The sequence below is a fragment of the Neofelis nebulosa genome, chromosome 6 (assembly GCF_028018385.1).
Source record: "Neofelis nebulosa isolate mNeoNeb1 chromosome 6, mNeoNeb1.pri, whole genome shotgun sequence".
NCBI lineage: Eukaryota > Metazoa > Chordata > Mammalia > Carnivora > Felidae > Neofelis > Neofelis nebulosa.
Window position 1 is genome coordinate 19613846 of NC_080787.1, and position 17404 is coordinate 19631249.

General features: G+C 39.8%; 1 protein-coding gene across 5 annotated transcripts in view; it reads right to left on the reverse strand.

Moving 5' to 3' along the window:
* PHACTR1 (phosphatase and actin regulator 1) overlaps window positions 1-17404 on the reverse strand; it is a 565269-nt gene that overhangs the window by 527376 nt on the left and 20489 nt on the right. The window lies entirely within an intron of this gene.

Sequence of the window (17404 nt, forward strand, 5' to 3'; positions counted from 1 at the left end):
GGGGGGGTTCATGGAGGAGGGCACTGCCCCCAGGGCACCCCTCTGCTCCCCCTTTCCCAACCCGGAGCTCAAATAAAGATGCAGCCTGGTTTGCAATCCTCAGAAGCTTTCTCACCAGCCCCATTGAACCCTAGATGTGGAGGGAGACGAAAAGTCTGTACACGTTTGGGAGCACTTTGGCAGTAAAGTTTCCAGAGTTGGGACTTTGAATGTAGACCAGGCATACCCACCCAGAACTGAGGGACCCTCTTTGACAGCCACTAACTTCTAGGACGTGCTTGTGTCCACCTAAGCACCTATTCATTTTAACCTTCAACACTCTCTTCATGCGGTGACTTAGAGGACAAAGAGTCACCTTCACATTGGACCCACAGTCTCTGTAACCCAGTGCCATTGTTTTTGAAGGAGAGGTAAAGATCAAGGACAGGCTATGTTTCTTTGAAATTTTGCACTGCAAACTTCCCACGTTACCCAGCACGGAAGGAAGTAGAAAGGTTTCTGGAGTGTGACTGAAAATGGTCTGATGCTCCTGCTGAATCTATTGATGGGCTATACCCTTTGATGTTTGCCTTTCTACAGCCTCGGTCACTTGGTCTTTTTTGTGGCCCGATGTTGACACTCATGTTTCTAGGAAGAGCTCACCTGGAGTACACAGATAAATGCTGCCTTGATTCTCTCCCGGCTACAAAGGCAATCTCAATGTCAAGTCATACCCTTCAATCTCAGAGGAAGAAACGCTGCCCCATCTCTGCAAGACTTCCCTCTGCACTTCAGGGGTCAGTGGGAACTCTCATGAACTCTCATCTCCTGCTCTTACGCTCTAGAATCTTCAGTCTCTCCGCACGGGTTTTTGACTTCCCACATGGAGAATAACTCTTCACCTCGGGAAAAATATATCTGCCCTTGACCTCACTGCTTCCTGAATCCCTACCACACTATTTCCTTCCCCTTCTGCTTCACCCTCCCGTGGAACTTTTGCCCCACAGGCTCCGTTTCTTCACCCTCAACCCCCTCTGTCATCCCCACTGCTGGTTCCTATCCCCCCACCCCCCACGCAAGCAAAGCTATTTTAAAGGTCATCGTGTCCTTCTAACAGTTAAATCCATTTCTGTCTTGCCTTCTCTGAAGCGTGTAGTAAACTATTCTTTTGAACCAGTCTCCTCCATTGGCTTTCAGTGCCAGGCTTCCTCCTGAATCGCTCAATTTCTAATTGTTCGCCAAGTATCTGCAATGTTAATTTGAAATTGCTTATCCCGGCATTCAAGGCCGTTCACAACCTGACTTTAATAGGTTTTTCCAAACTTGTCTCCCATTGTTTATTCCAGTCTGCCCAGATTTTTCCCAGTGAGTCTGGCTCATTTCTGCATCCGTGTCTTGGCTCAGGTCACACACCACAAATTTCTTCCCTATAAACTTCGCATGTTCTCCCTCAGTCATGTCAGATAACTGGCCCACTAGTCTTTGGCATAGTACATAGTAAATGCTAAATAGATTTTTTTTTTAATAAAAGAAAGGAGGAGAGGAAGAAAGGGACAGAGGAAGGAGAGAAGAGAAAGAAGGAGTCGTTACATGAGTAATGAGTAGCTGAATTTGGGAATCAAATCCTTGTCTGCCTGATTTTTAAATCCTGTGCCCTTAACCAAGATATTGATTTGCTAAGTACATACATTTGGTTGACTAGCCACATTTAAAATTCACTTTTCTATGACATTTGCCTAATTATTATGGCCCGTTTATCTCTGTTAAACATAGATTCAAAATGGATACTTCCTCTCTCAGGAGACACAACCAGGGTATTTGGCTCATCAAATGAACCATGAAGGTGAGTGCTTTTCAATGGCTAGACAGGCTGCAAACCAATATTATGATTGTAACATTTAGGTTCAGGCTCTTAGGGAAGTGGAAACGTAAGGAAATAAATGCCAACAATTCTGAACACTGTGTAAACTCTACCTCTCTTTAATGAAGGCAGTGCCACTAATTGTTCAAAATATTTGGGATACTCCACCCCCTTATATTTTCATTCATCAGCCGTGTCTTTGAAAAAAAAAAAAAAAACCTGGGGTGCCTGGGTGGCTTAGTCCGTTGAGCGTTGGACTCTTGATTTCGGCTCAAGTCACGATCTCATGGTCATGAGATCATGCCCTGTGTCGGACTTCATGCCTGCGTATGGAGCCTGCTTGGGATTCTCTCTCTTCCTCTCTCTCTCTCTCTCTCTCTCTCTCTCTCTCTCTCTCTCTCTCAAAATAAATAAATAAACATTAAAAAAGTATGGGGCGCCTGGGTGGCTCAGTCGGTTGGGCGTCCGACTTCAGCTCAGGTCACGATCTCGCGGTCCGTGAGTTCGAGCCCCGCGTCGGGCTCTGGGCTGATGGCTCAGAGCCTGGAGCCTGCTTCCGATTCTGTGTCTCCCTCTCTCTCTGCCCCTCCCCCGTTCATGCTTTGTCTCTCTCTGTCTCAAAAATAAGAAATAAACATTTAAAAAATTTTTTAAAATTAAAAAAAAACAATAAAGCCATTTGCAGAAATACCTAGCCTTAGCTTTCTCTGTGTTTCTTTGATTTTACATTTAATGTTTCTTGATATAGAAAGTACATCTTTGGATTTCTATATCTTCTTCTTTTGACATTTTAGGAGGTTAAGAGCTTAACATTGCTACTACTTGAGGTATACCTTTCTTTAAAGGAGTCTAAGTGTACTTTCATAAGATTTTATTATGGTCATTTTATGATTGAGATAATTCTCGATAGACCTACGTTTGATAAAAATGACATAAAAATACTACGTCTACCTACATGTTCTTGAATTATTTTATCATATTTTTAAATTTTTTTAACGTTCATTTATTTTTGAGAGGCAGTGAGAGACAGAGTGTGAGTGGGGGAGGGGCAGAGAGAGGAGACGCAGCATCCGAAGCAGGCTCCAGGCTCCCAGCTGTCAGCACAGAGCCCCAGGGTGGTCTCAAACCCACAAACAGTGTGATCATGACCTAAGCCAAAGTCAGACCCTTAACCGACCGAGCCACCCAGACATCCCTTTTAGCATAGTTTTATCTTCCAGTTTTGGACCTCCCCAGTGTACTGTCTCCTTTCTCTCGTCTAGGTTTCCCCACTCTCTGCTCACGTCGCCTCTTTTCGCACATCTTTCGTACAATTCGCTTACGAAATCAATTCCGTTTCACGGATCTCCCTCTTTTCCGGTCTGAGGACTCGCTTTCGTGGGTTTGTCCCTTCTTGTTTCTCTGGGATTCCTTTCATAGACATGATCTCTTCTCATAAACTACCTGAGTGACATAAGGGAAGAAGCACTGTGGTGGGGATCCGGGATGCTGGGTTCTGTGCGTCTCACCAGACAACACTGGACATCACTCACTCTACCAACATGGATCTCAGTCACTTCAGCTTGAAAAATACCAGAGTCAGATGACGGGATCTTAAGGCCCTGCCTGGCTCTAATACTCTAGGATATTTGCAGCTATTTTTGTATCTCCTTTCCATAAATATCCATGGCATATTTTACCTCTGGGTCTCAGAAAATACATTGTTCCTTTGATTTGCAACTAATCATATTTAGGAAACCACATGGTATCCATGTTTGTCGCAAGGGATTTCATATTATTCAAGTCTATTTTCTACACCTGTGCATCCTTTAGAATCTGTTTTTTTTCCTCCTAGTGTTTCCATCATGTGGCAACACCCATATGACTGACTGCGTGTGCACATGTGGGGGTTTGGGTGTGTATTCAGAAAGAACTGAATTCAACTGTGATCTCAAGAACTTTTGAATATATTTTTAAAAAGCTTGCTTCTTTTTGAGTAGACTGCTGACCCAGGATGAGGGTCTTTTTCTTTTCTAAAACCAGCCGACGTTTTAACACTGAAGACCCTTCCGTACGTGTTGTATCCACCGTGAGAAACAGAAAAAGAGAAACAATATGGTGGTCAGAAAAGTAGTATTTTGTGTATCTTTCACTGGCATGGAAGAGGATAAAAGTGGGAAGAGAAGGGAGAACAAAAGAGCAATATTCCATCCTAATCAAGAAAACTCTTTAGGTGAGTGAAGCTTTAAAAATATTACTCAAAGTGTGTTTCTAGGACACCCCTACATCGATATCACCTAGAATACTTGTTACAGTGTAGATTTTCCAGGCCCCCAACCTGGACCTACTGAATTTTGAGGGGATGAGAACTCGTTACTTAGATTTTCAAAAGGCTCCTAACTAAGTCCATTCTTACCACTTGTAGTCACAATAATACCGGAGGTCTTGGTCAATGCAGTGAGTTAAGTCAAAGGAAAGAAATTAAAAAGATATAATGATGGGAAAACAAGAATAAAATTGTGATTAGTTGAATATGTTGGGATTGTGTACGCATAGAAACCATAAGAATCCAGGCTCTTAGAAATAATGCCTGCGTTTGACAACATTAGTGATACGATGGCAGTATAAAACACCAATTTTGTTTCAACATACTGGCAAAATCAGAAAATGGAATTTATTTATTTATTTATTTATTTATTTATTTATTTTATTTATTTTTGGGACAGAGAGAGACAGAGCATGAACGGGGGAGGGGCAGAGAGAGAGGGAGACACAGAATCGGAAACAGGCTCCAGGCTCCGAGCCATCAGCCCAGAGCCTGACGCGGGGCTCGAACTCACGGACCGCGAGATCGTGACCTGGCCGAAGTCGGGCGCTTAACCGACTGCGCCACCCAGGCGCCCCCAGAAAATGGAATTTAAAAAGAACTATTTACAATAGTGTCAAAACCATCAAATGCTTATGAATAAATCTCACAAAAGATGAGCAGCATCTCTACACGAAAAACTACAAAACATTCCTGGAAGAAATTAATAAGACCCAAATAAATGAGGAATGGTATGACTAAACCATTCTCATGCTCATGAATTAAAAGGCACGCTATGTAAAAGCATCGGTCTCTTCAAACCAATCTATAGATTCAATGACATTCCAGTTCAAATCCATTTTTTTTCATTGACAAGCTGATTCTAAAATTTATATGAAAATGCAAAGGGATGAGACTAGTCTTATCATGACAAAGAAAATAGCTGTGGAGGATTTACAGTAGAAGATATCAAGACTTATTATAAAGATATAGAATTCAAAAACAAAACAAGATAATTAGACAAATGGAAGAGAAGAGAGAATTTTAAAATGGACCCAGAGATAAACAGTTGCCTGATTATGACAAGAGTCCCACTGCAGTATTATAGGGTAAAGATGGATTTTTCAATACATAGTGCTTGAACACTTGGATATTCACATGGTGGAAGAAAACAAACCTTGATCCCTATCTCACACCATACAAATTGAATTTCAAGTGGATCATGGACCTAAATGTGAAAGGTAAACAACAAAGTTTCTAGAAGAAAATTTTTTCATAGAATATTTTATGACTTAAGCAAAGATTTTTATTTCTTTTTTTTTTTTTTAACATTTTATATAGACTCTTTTGGGTTTTTATTTATTTTTTATTTTTTTTAATTTTTTTTTTAATTTATTTTCGAGACAGGGAGAGACAGAGCATGAACAGGGGAGGGTCAGAGAGAGGGAGGCACAGAATATGAAGCAGGCTCCAGGCTCTGAGCTGTCAGCACAGAGCCCGACGCGGGGCTCGAACTCACGGACCGCGAGATCATGACCTGAGCCGAAGTCGGCTGCCCAACTGACTGAGCCACCCAGGCGCCCCTTAAGCAAAGATTTTTAAATAGGACATGAAAAGCACTAACCATAAAAGAACAAACAGGCATGCTGACACTATTAAAATTAAGAAATTTCATTCATCACTAGATACAATCAAGAATACAGCATACCAAAAGATGTGGGATATGCAGCGAAAACAGTGCTGATAGGGGAATTTAGAGCACTAAATATTTACATTAGAGAAGAGGAAAAGTCTCAAGTCAATAATCCTACCTTAAGCACTTAGAAAAAGAAGAGGAAAGTAAATCTAAAGTGAGTAGAAGGAAAGAACTAATAAAGATAAGAGCATAAGTCACTGAAATTGACAACATGAAAACAATAAAAAAGTAAATGAAACAAAAAGCTCATTCTTAAAAAAAATTGATAAAATTGATTAACTTCTAGCAAGCCTAGTGGTGATAAAAATAGATAAGATACAAGTTACTATTATCAGAAATCAAACTGGGGTAATCATTATAGATCCTATATCTATTAAAAGGATAATAAGAGAATACTACAAACACATGTATGCACATATATTCAATAACTTAGTACAAATAAACTACATGCATTCTTCTTAATTAAAGAAAAGACAGAGGTGCCTGGCTGACTCACTCGGTGGAGCATGCAACTCTTGACTTCGGGGTTGTGAGTTCAAACCCTACAGTGAGTGTGGAGATTACCTTAAAAATAAAATCTTTAAAAAAATAAAGAAAAGACATCAGTAGGAGAGTGGAAAGACAAGCCACAGACTGGGAGAAGATATTTTCAGTTTTATATACAACAAAGGATTAGTAACCAGAATATATAAAGAACTTCTACAACAAGAAGGAAAAGACAGACAATTCAATATCTTTTAAAAAAATGGACAAGAGACTTGAATAGATCCTTCACCCACAAGAAAATCCAAATGGCCAGTAAGCCTAAGAAAAAATGCTCAGAATCATTACTTAGAGGTAAATTCAAATAGAAACCTCAATGAGATATCATTGCACATCCACCAATTTGGGTAAAACTTAAAAGTCATCCAATGCCAAATTGGTGAGGATGTGGAAGAATTAGAGCTCTCATGAAAGCTGGTGGGAATGTGAACTTGTAAAACCAGTCTGGAAAGCTGTTTACACACACAGTATACATAAACATATACTCAAATATGCACACAAATACTCTATGACCCAAACAAGCAGGTCCATAACAGATGTATTCATAATGGCCCCAAACTGAAAACACTCAAACGGCCATCAACAGAAGAATGTACAAAACTGAGTGGAGTATCTTCATTACAATGTCATACATTATGGAAATGAAGAAAGAACAAACTCTCACTAGAAGCAACAAGATAGATGAATCTCATAGGCATAATGTTGAACAAAAGAAGCCAGACCTAAAAAAGTATATGTTGTATGAATACGTATATATTCCATTTATGTGAAGTTTGAAAAAAAAGAAATAAAGTGAATATACAGTAATAGGTTAATTAAAAAGATAATGTCTTGGAGGGGGCACAAAGGAACATTTTGGGATGCAGGCAAGAGTCTATATCTTGATTTGAGTGGTGATTATATCTTTTAGAAAAGGTAATTACTTTTGTAAAAGTTCATCAAATTATACATTTTATATTTGTGCATATCACTATATGTATTATATACCAGTAAAAATAAATCTTTGAAAGCTTTCAGCTTACAAAATTATGCTTGCTTTAGTAAAAAATTACTATACGTTTAGAAATAAAAATTATACATTATTGTATAAACAAATATATCCCGGAGAATATGATAGAAGGTGGAGTATTGTAGTTATTTGGCACCAACTATTATCAATTTAAAAATAAATGCACAAGCTCTTTTTGAAAGTTAAAATGCCTCCAGCTTATTAATACCCACAAATAAATGTGATAATCCTTGCCTTTGAGTACCAAATATTTACAAAACCACACTATTATGACAATTAATTTTGATCTGATTAATTAAAATAGGTTTCCTAATGACTTGGGCCATCTTTGTGAAGATCAACATTCCACTACCCCCCAATTCTGTAGGGTTTTTTTTTTCTGCCTCAGTCTTAGTTTTGGGATATCATCATATCTATCTTTTACAACCATGATCTCTTTAAGTATTCTGTTCCCAGCCTTCTGTGCTGCATTAAACACAACAACAAATAGCTAGATTGAAAATGCAGATGAGGAACAATGAAAGAATGATGAAAGTAGGCTTCTTGTTATGCCGGAAACAAGGCAGCATTCCCCCAAATTAAGGGGTATGTCATAAGAACACAGAAGCCAGCCTGAAAGGAGTTGCCCTGGTCAAATCTGGAATGATTGGAGCACAAAAAATACGTTAAGTCCACTAACGAATGATACATTGTTAATAACGGGTATTCACGAATCCTACTAATAAATATGTAAGTGGATAAAACTGATACGAATTGGGTAAATAACCAAACAAGCTAATTCAGGAAAGGGGAGGGCTCTTGCTTCCAGTAGAATGCAGAGAGCTAATGCATCAATGTGGAAAAAGTGGAAAAGTTACAAAATCATCATTTTGCAGCCATTGCAATAAAGATCAAACAAGGACCGATAACACTAAGTCTCGGTGGAAATTTTGACGATGAGCAGGATACTTTCATGATCTGAAAGTTTCTCCCCACAGACATATTAGTTCCTAGGGAGAAATGGGAAACCATCTTGACTGGGCAATCAAAGTTACCATCACCAATAGGAGACAGATAGACATTGAGTAGACAACATACAATTACCCTTGGAGTGTTCCTGCCTAGAATGCATCACCTGAGTAGAACGAGGGAGTATCAGAAACCTCAAAAGTAGGAAGTGTTTATTAAAAAGGGGACAGGGGAACTGCATTTTTTAAAAATACTGATGTTCTAAAAGGCAAATTAAGGCTTTGAAAACTTCCAGATAAAAGGAGGTGAAAGATATCTGACCCTAGACTGGAATCTGTACTGGAGTTAGATTTTAGACCGAACTGACTCTAGACTATACCTGTCTTGCAGAGGAAAAGTGCTGTAAAGGACATTCTGGGATCAACTGAGAAAATTGAAATTCAAAGAGCAGATTAAAGTATCAATGTTAAAGAGGTCAAAGACCTGTATTCTGAAAACTGTAAAACACTGATAAAAGAAATTGAAGATGATACAAACAAATGGAAAGACATTCTATGCTCATTGATCGGAAGAACAAATATCGTTAAAATGTCTATACTACCCAAAGTGATCTCTTCATTCAGTGTAATCCCTATCAAAATACCAACAACATTTTTCACAGAGCCAGAACAATCCTAAAATTTGTATGGAACTATAAAATACCCCAAATAGCCAAAGCAACCTTGAACAAGAAAAGCAAAGCCAGCGGCATCACAATTCTAGACTTCAAGTTATATTACAAAGCTGTAGTGATCGAAACAGTATGGCACTGGCACACAAATAGACACACAGATCAATAGAACAGAATAGAAAACCCAGAAGAGAACCCACAAGTATATGGTCAATTAATCTTTGACAAAGCTGGAATGGCTATCCAATGGGGAAAAGATAGTCTCTTCAACAAAAGGTGTTGGGAAAACTGGACAGCCACATGCCAAAGAATGAAACTGGATCGCTTTCTTACAGTCTACACAAAAATAAATTCAAAATGGATTAAAGATCTAAATGTGAAGAAAAAAAAAAGATTGAAGTGTGAGACCTGTATCCATCAAAATCCTAGAGGAGAACACAAGCAGTAGTAACCTCTTTGACATCAGCCATAGCAGCTTCTTTCTAGATTTGTCTCCTGAGGCAAGGGAAACAAAAGCAAAACCCAACTACTGGGACTTCATCAAAATAAAAATCTTTTGCACAATGAAGGAAACAATTGAGAAAACGAAAAGGCAACCTACAAGCTGGGAGAAGATATTTGCAAATGACATGTCTGATAAAGGTTAGTATCCAAAATATATAAGGAGTTTATGAAACTCACCACCCAAAAAGTGAATAATCCAATTAAAACATGAAGAAATATTTTTCCAAGAAGACACCCACATGGCCAACAGACACATGAAAAGATGCTCAACATCACTGATCATCAGGGAAATACAAATCAAAACAATGAGACATTGTCTCAGCCTCACACCTGCCAAAATGCTAAGTCTAGGGGGATATTTTGTTGTCTAAAACCAACAACACAAGAAACAACAGGGGCGGACAAGGATGCAGAGAAAAGGGAACCCTCGCGCACTGCTGGGGAAAACGCAAACTGGTGCAGCCACTCTGGAAAACAGTATGGAAACAGTATGGAGGTTCCTAAAAAGCTAAAAATATGCTACCCTATGATCTAGCAATTGCACTACTAGGTATTTACCCAAAGAATGCAAAAATACTAATTCAAAGGAACACATGTATCCCAATGTTTATAGCAGCATTATCGACAATAGCCAAATTATGGAAACAGCCCAAGTGTCCATCGACTAATGAGTGGATAAGGAAGATGTGGTGTATATAAATAAACACTGAATGGAGAACATACAATTACCCTTGGAGTGTTCCTGCCTAGAATGCATCACCTGAGTAGAACAACGAGGATGTATCAGAAACCTCAAAAGTAGGAAGCGTTTATTAAAAAGGGGACGGGGAAACTGTATTTTTCAAAAATACTGATGTTCTAAAAGGCAAATTAAGGCTTTGAAAACTTCCAGATAAAAGGAGGTGAAAGATATCTGACCCTAGACTGGAATCTGTACAATATACAACAGAATGTTATTCAGCCATAAAAAGGAATGAAATCTTGCCATTTGCAATGACATGGATGGGGCTAGAGTGTATAACGCTAAGTGGAATAAGTCAGTCAGAGAAAGACAAATACCATATGATTTCACTTATATGTAAATTTAAGAAACAAAACAAATGAGCAAAGGGGGAGGGCAAGAAAGAAAGGCAAACCAAGAAAGAGACTCTTAGCTATAGAGAACAAACTGATGGTTACCAGAGGGGAGATGGGTGGGGGGATGGGTTAAAAAGTAGGCGACGGGGATTAAAGCGTGTATTTGCCGAGGGGTGCCTGGGTGGCTCAGTCAGTTAAGCGTCTGCTTTTGGCTCAGGTCACGATCTTGTGGTTTGCGGGTTTGAGGCCAGCATGGGGCTCTCTGCTGTCAGTGCAGAGCCTGCTTCGAATCCTCTGTCTCCTTCTCTCTTTGTTCCTCCCCCACTTGCTGTCTCCCTCCCTCCCTCTCTCTCTCTCTCTCAAAAAACAAATAGACATTAAAGAGTGTACTTGCTGAGATGAGCACCAGGTACTGTATGGAAGTGTTGAATCACTATATTATACACCGGAAACTAATATTACATTGTATGTTAACTAACTGGAATTTGAGTAAAAACTTTAGAAAATATATATTTAGTATAAATGTTCAATTGATTCCAGTTGACAGCTATGCTGTGGTTATGGAACAGGCTATCCTATTCTTATTCTTAGGAAATGCACAGTTAAGTATTAGGAATAAAGGGCTAGGGTGGTTTAGAAAAAAAATATTTTTGGATATATATATACACACACACAAAATCAAATGCACTCACACACTTGCGTGTATATATTCTCTTTCCCTTCCTCTCGTCTCTGTCTCTATTCCTCTCTCTAAATACGCACTTTTACATTCCTCTCTGGATAGAACAATCAATCATGCTAGTAAAAGCATGTTTGTTTCTTATTATTTAAGAGAGTTTCCAAGGACTAGAGATCCCATCCTTACATCCTTACTTCCAACCTTTCTGAAAAATTGTCATTGTCAGTTGTTCTCACAGGCTGTGGATAAATACGGTATTGATCTTAAGGGTAATCGGTCCTGTATTTAAGCTAGAGGTCTTTGAATTTTTGTTCAAAAATTTAAAATTGGGGCACCTGGGTGGCTCAGTCGGTTAAGCGTCTGACTCTTGATGTCGACTCAGGTCACGATCTCACAGTTTGTGAGATCGAGACCCGCGTCCGGCTCTGTGCTGACAGTGCCTGCTGGGGGATTCTCCCTCTCCCTCTCTCTCTGCCCCTGCCCCCCCCAACAATAAATAAATAAACATTCAAAAAATAAAAAATTGATTGCTAGAGGAGTCAAGCAGATTAAGAATCTGGGCTGTAGAGATGAAATATATATGTCACTATTTTGCGAATTTAATATGAGTTAAAAATGTAAGAACTTTCACACCTCACAATTAAAATGCGCATGACATCACCCACCGATTGCAGTGATGTTATTCAAAATCACTCATTGGGGCGCCTGGGTGGCGCAGTCGGTTAAGCGTCCGACTTCAGCCAGGTCACTATCTCGCGGTCCGTGAGTTCGAGCCCCGCATCAGGCTCTGGGCTGATGGCTCGGAGCCTGGAGCCTGTTTCCGATTCTGTGTCTCCCTCTCTCTCTGCCCCTCCCCCATTCATGCTCTGTCTCTCTCTGTCCCAAAAATAAATAAAAAACGTTGAAAAAAAAATTTCAAAATCACTCGTGGAAAATACGAAATGTAACTGATGAGGATCAAAGCAACTAACTGAAATATCAACTCCCCAAGGTTGCATTGGTTAACACAGACCTTAAATAGGGTTTGACAAAAATACACCGAAAAGACTTTGGGGCTTTTTATTATAACTGGATTTAGTAAGTAGCTGCTGAGACATTTGTTCTTTTCTATAAATATGCATACTTTGCTAGAAAACCAAGAGTCTCTGGAACTGTTATCAATACATCTTAGCTCTCTCTGCTTCACTTTGCCATTAAATCAGCCGTCCGCTCCACAAAGTTCCGATATGAAGCCTCTTTTTTCTTTCTAGCTAATTTTGTGGGGCCAGAAAGGTGAGGGCATGGCTGCCTTGTTTTTATAATCGCTGCCCAGCTTTCTAGCCCCATAATGTTTACTGGCCCGAATTCAGTTCTATCAGGCGGCACGACTTTGGAGATACACCATTCCCCTCCTAGTGTACGTGACTAGAACTGTAGAATCTTCCGCAGCTTGTGCCGTCAGGCTCCAAAGGTGGTGACTTCGAAAGAAATGGTTCCATGCCTGGGCATTCAGGCCAGCACTGGTTCCTATAATGATATGGGTCTAACATTGACTTTGTCCTGACTTTTCTTTTAGGGCTTTATGATCTAGCTTTCCTTGAATTAATACCTGGACAAAGATGGACGTAAGGTGATTTAATAGCTACCTTAACACTGGCACAGTGGCTGCTTCTCCAGAGGGACCACGTTTTGGCTTTTGCAAAATTGTAGCTAATTTTACAACCACTTGAGGCTTTGAGAGGTATTAGCAAAATCTGTCCAAGTATAGGAGCCATGTTTTTGACTTCTCTTGACATTTTTCTGCTCCCACAAAAAGTTGTGCGTGTTGTGGTAGCCAGCCTCCAAGATGGCCCACCGGGATGCCCAACTTCTGGTATTCATACCCAGGGGTCGTTCCCTCCCATATTCAATCAGGTTTGGTCTCTGTGACCACTAGAATATGCTAGAAGCGATGGTGAATCACTTCCAAAGCCAGGTCTGAAGATACATTGTGGCTTCTACCTTGCTTTATTTGGGGGTCTCTTGCTCTGAAAGAAGCCAGCTGCAATGTCATGTAGGGTCTCAAGAAGCCCCGGGAGAGGGTCGTGTGGCGAGGACCGAGGCTTCTGTGTGAGTCACCTTGGAAGCCCTGGTCAAGCCTTTGGATGGCTGGGGGATCTTTGCCTGTCTAAACTCTGCCCGGCCTCTGTGGCTGGAATCGTTTTATTCCCATCCCCGATTACACCACTATGAGAATGTAATATCTTCTTTCTTTACCACGGTCCACCTAAGGTATTCTGTCGTGTTCTCTTTATTATAAACGCAATAATGTGGATATTCACTTCCTTGCAGACAATATAGTAAATAAATATGAACTATGAAATTAACAGCACAGGGTTTGAGGTTAACCTTCCTGAGTTTGTGCTTAAGAGCTGTCTGATTTCATGCAAATCGCTTACCCCTTGTGCATCTATAAGGTGGACTTTATGTATACCTGGGTCTTAGGATTGCTATGAGGATTCAAATATGCAATGTGTATAGTCTTTGGCAAAGAAAATTCCCAATAAACATTTATTATTTCAGAACTATTATTATTGGACAGCTCCAAGTAAGCCTGTCACTGTGCAATTAAACGTTGGCATCATTCCCAAGCTTAATGCTTATTAGATCTTTGAAAAAAGTTAGTGAGCTCTCCAAGCTTCAGTTTCCTTGTATGTAAACTAGAGATAAAATAAACTCTCTCACTGGGCCTTGGGAGGATAAAACATTATATAATAAATGTAAAACACCTAACACGCAGCCTGACAAATGGGAGGCGGGCAACAAATGTTCATTGCTTCCTTTCTTCTCAGCTTCTTAAAGTAGATACTGTGCAGAGCGGCTGGGGGCTGGGTGCTAAATCATGCTAGATGCAGAAAAGGAAAATGTGTTTCAGGCTTTGTATGTTGAACTGAGTTGGGCATAAACCGAAATAGCTTTCTATTACTTAAATGTTGAACACGCCTGGTTCAGCTACACAAGTCACTTTTCCAACCTTGCTTGAGAGCACAGGTAATGTTATGCCTTATTTATTTTAATTTTGTATTTGCTACGTGGTCAGTTTTCAAACAGTGGCTGTGATTAATGACATAATTCGAAATCTAAAGGTTCTAATATCTCGAATTCATGTTCAGTGTACAAAAGGGTCACATTTACTTGGATACATCTTTGTGTGGCAAACAGCTGGGCTTGGTCACTTGCAAAGTGACCTTAGAGGCAAATACCATGGGCTTTAATCCCACTGATCCCAATAATGAGATGTAGGGATAAGGACATCGGTCTAGACAGTAGGGGACTAGGTTCTAGTTTCTGCACTTGTACCAGCTAGATGTCTGATTTTAAATAAGTCACCTCTTTCCAGAAAGGCAGGATGTCACAGGGGAAAGCTGAGTTAGAAAGATTCATGTTGGGATCAAGGCTTTACCTCTTCTTAGTTGTGTAATCCCCTAAGCTTTACTTTCCTGTAAACTGGGGGCAATCATATCTAACTCATAAGCTTATGATTTTGAATGAAATAAAAATGTATAGCTTCTGGTATTTATCGGGTATTTACTGAACACATTTTGCTTCTCCGTTTTTCCCTGATCCTCAGTTTTATCACCTGTAAAATGAGCCAGTTGAATTAAAACCTTTCTAGTTCTAATGTTCTATTATCGTAGGAATTATACTGTTAAGTGAAACCTTAGATCTGTGCACTTGCTCTTGGTATGTAATGAAGTGCCCCATCTGGTTGTAATAAAAATAAAAACACATTGTGGTGGTAGAGGGGAAAAAAAAACACAAAAATTCTTAAACGTATGTGTTTAAGAGAAAGGCCTGCCCAATACAGATTCAGCAGATATTTTATTTGTATTCTGTTGTGTCCACAGATGGCCTGATGACAGTGATCAGATCACAGGGTATTAGTCAGAGACTCTGTCTAGTAAATAATGGCAGAACAGAGCCAGGACCATCGACCAGCTGGCAAAGTCACTCTTTCGGCAACAAAGAAGCATGGTTGACCTCTGTCTCTTAGCCCAAGTTGTGTCTGATTATTTCTTACATTTGTTAGAATCAACCACTCCAAGATATGAAGAATTTGCTTATTTTTTTTGAAAGGCTTATTTACTTATTTTGAGATAGAGAGAGAATGCACAAGTCGGGGAGAGGCAGATAGAGAGAGGGAGACAGAATCCCAAGCAGGCTCTGGTGCAGAGCCCAATGTGGGACTCGAACCCATGAACCGTAAGATCATGACCTGAGCCGAAGCCAGACACTTAACCAACTGAGCCACTCAGGCGCCCCTATTTTTTATTTGAGAGACAGAGAGAGAGAGCACGTGAGCAAGGGAGAGGGCCAGAGGGAGAGAGAGAGAATCCCAAGCTCCACACTCAGTAAGGAGCCCCACACGAGGCTCTATCCCAAGCCCCTGGGATCATGACCTGAGCAGAAATTAAGAGTCAGATGCTCAACCAACTGAGCTGCCCAGGCGCCTCTCTGGCTCCATTCTTAACAGGAGTATGAGCTTGGGAAGTTAACCTGATTCTTGGAAACATGGATTGCTTCATCTGTGAAATGAGAATAACAAGTACTTCTCAAAAGTCCCTTTCTCTGGTACTAAACAAGGCAATAAATACTAAGCCCCTGACACATCAAATGCAAGCCTTCTTCCCCCTTCTCATTTCATTTTGCAATTTCTGTGTGCACGCCTACATTATTGAGCTGGCACAGGATAGGGGGCTAATGTAAAAATAAGTCTTGGGGTATGATGTCTTAGAGGGTGGTCTTGCTTTCCAGAGACAAGAACTGAATTGGGTGAAGTCAATTAGTTGTTTTTTCTTTTTTTCCCTCTGCCTGTCACTTATCAAGATTAGTCACCAAGCAGTACATAATTAACAAAATGTAACAAAAGATCTTACTGCCTCCCTTCAAAAGAAAAGTAAGGTCTATTTTTAACCAGCTACAGCTGAATCTCCATCCCCCCCCCCCCCCCCCCGCAACTTCTTTTACAACATTCTGTCAGAACCTATAGTTCTGTAAAGAGACTGGGCTGCATTGAGATTATTTAAGAAAAAAAAATGTTTTCCATAGATGATCTCGTGTTAACTCAAAATTTTGCTTCCTATGAAAACACAAGCTAGAATTTGAAATAATAACTGGTAACTTCAAGCATCTGGTTTATGTAAATATTTCAAATGGCCTATAAATTTTAAGTACTAGTGTTAGGGAGAAAATACTACACTCAGAGCAAAAAGTTTTAATTTACAAAATAAATGTTTGCTTTATACAATCTCTCAGTCCTCAAAAGAATTATGAAAGGAAAACTAAAGGCCCAGTGGAACCATGTATTTAGAGACAGATGTAAAATAGTTAGTGATGTTATTTTAGGAATTGCATAGGCACATAGAATATTTTGGATGGCTTTCTAAGATCTCTATAGCAAGTGTACCTGTAGAACTTCTTCTTTACTGGTAATCTATGCTTGGATATTCTGTAGAGTTTCCAAATTCTAACATATTCTAAATTGAACTTATCTTTTTCTCCCCTCCATCTTGATTCTCTTCTTATATCCCCTCTCTGAGTGAACAGCTTCATCATCTACCCAATGGGTCTGTGTAATACATTGGGAGATCATTGGAAGTACCCCTCTCTGACTTTCTGTCTACTCCCCCTACCATCACATAATCTGGGAAAGAACTTTCATAATTTCCAAGATCCCTCTCCCTTGCTGAAACTCTGTCAGTTTCCTTTTCGCATGCTCTTTACTTCTTGCTGGGATCCCTGCAGTAGCCTCTCTTTCTTTGCCTGTATTCTTACTCTCTCCAACCTGTCCTCCATATTTGTGGTCTTGATAAAAGCAGATCTCACAACAGATCTCCTCTGGGTTAGATTCTTTAGTTCATTCCATATCAGGTTTGGAATTCCTTAGTTAAGCATATAAAGTCTTCATGCCATGGCTACTGCCTGTTATTCTAGTCTCTTCTCTTGCCATTCCCTATATTTCCAGTACATCTCTCATTCTTTAATGTGTACAGTTCTCTGAACATACCGTACTTCTAATGTGTCCATGCCTTATCACAAGCCATTTCACACTGCCCAGAATGTTCTCTTTTCTCCTATTTAAATCTAACTCAAAGACAGATGAACTGTCATCTCATCTGGGACACCGATGTGGAAA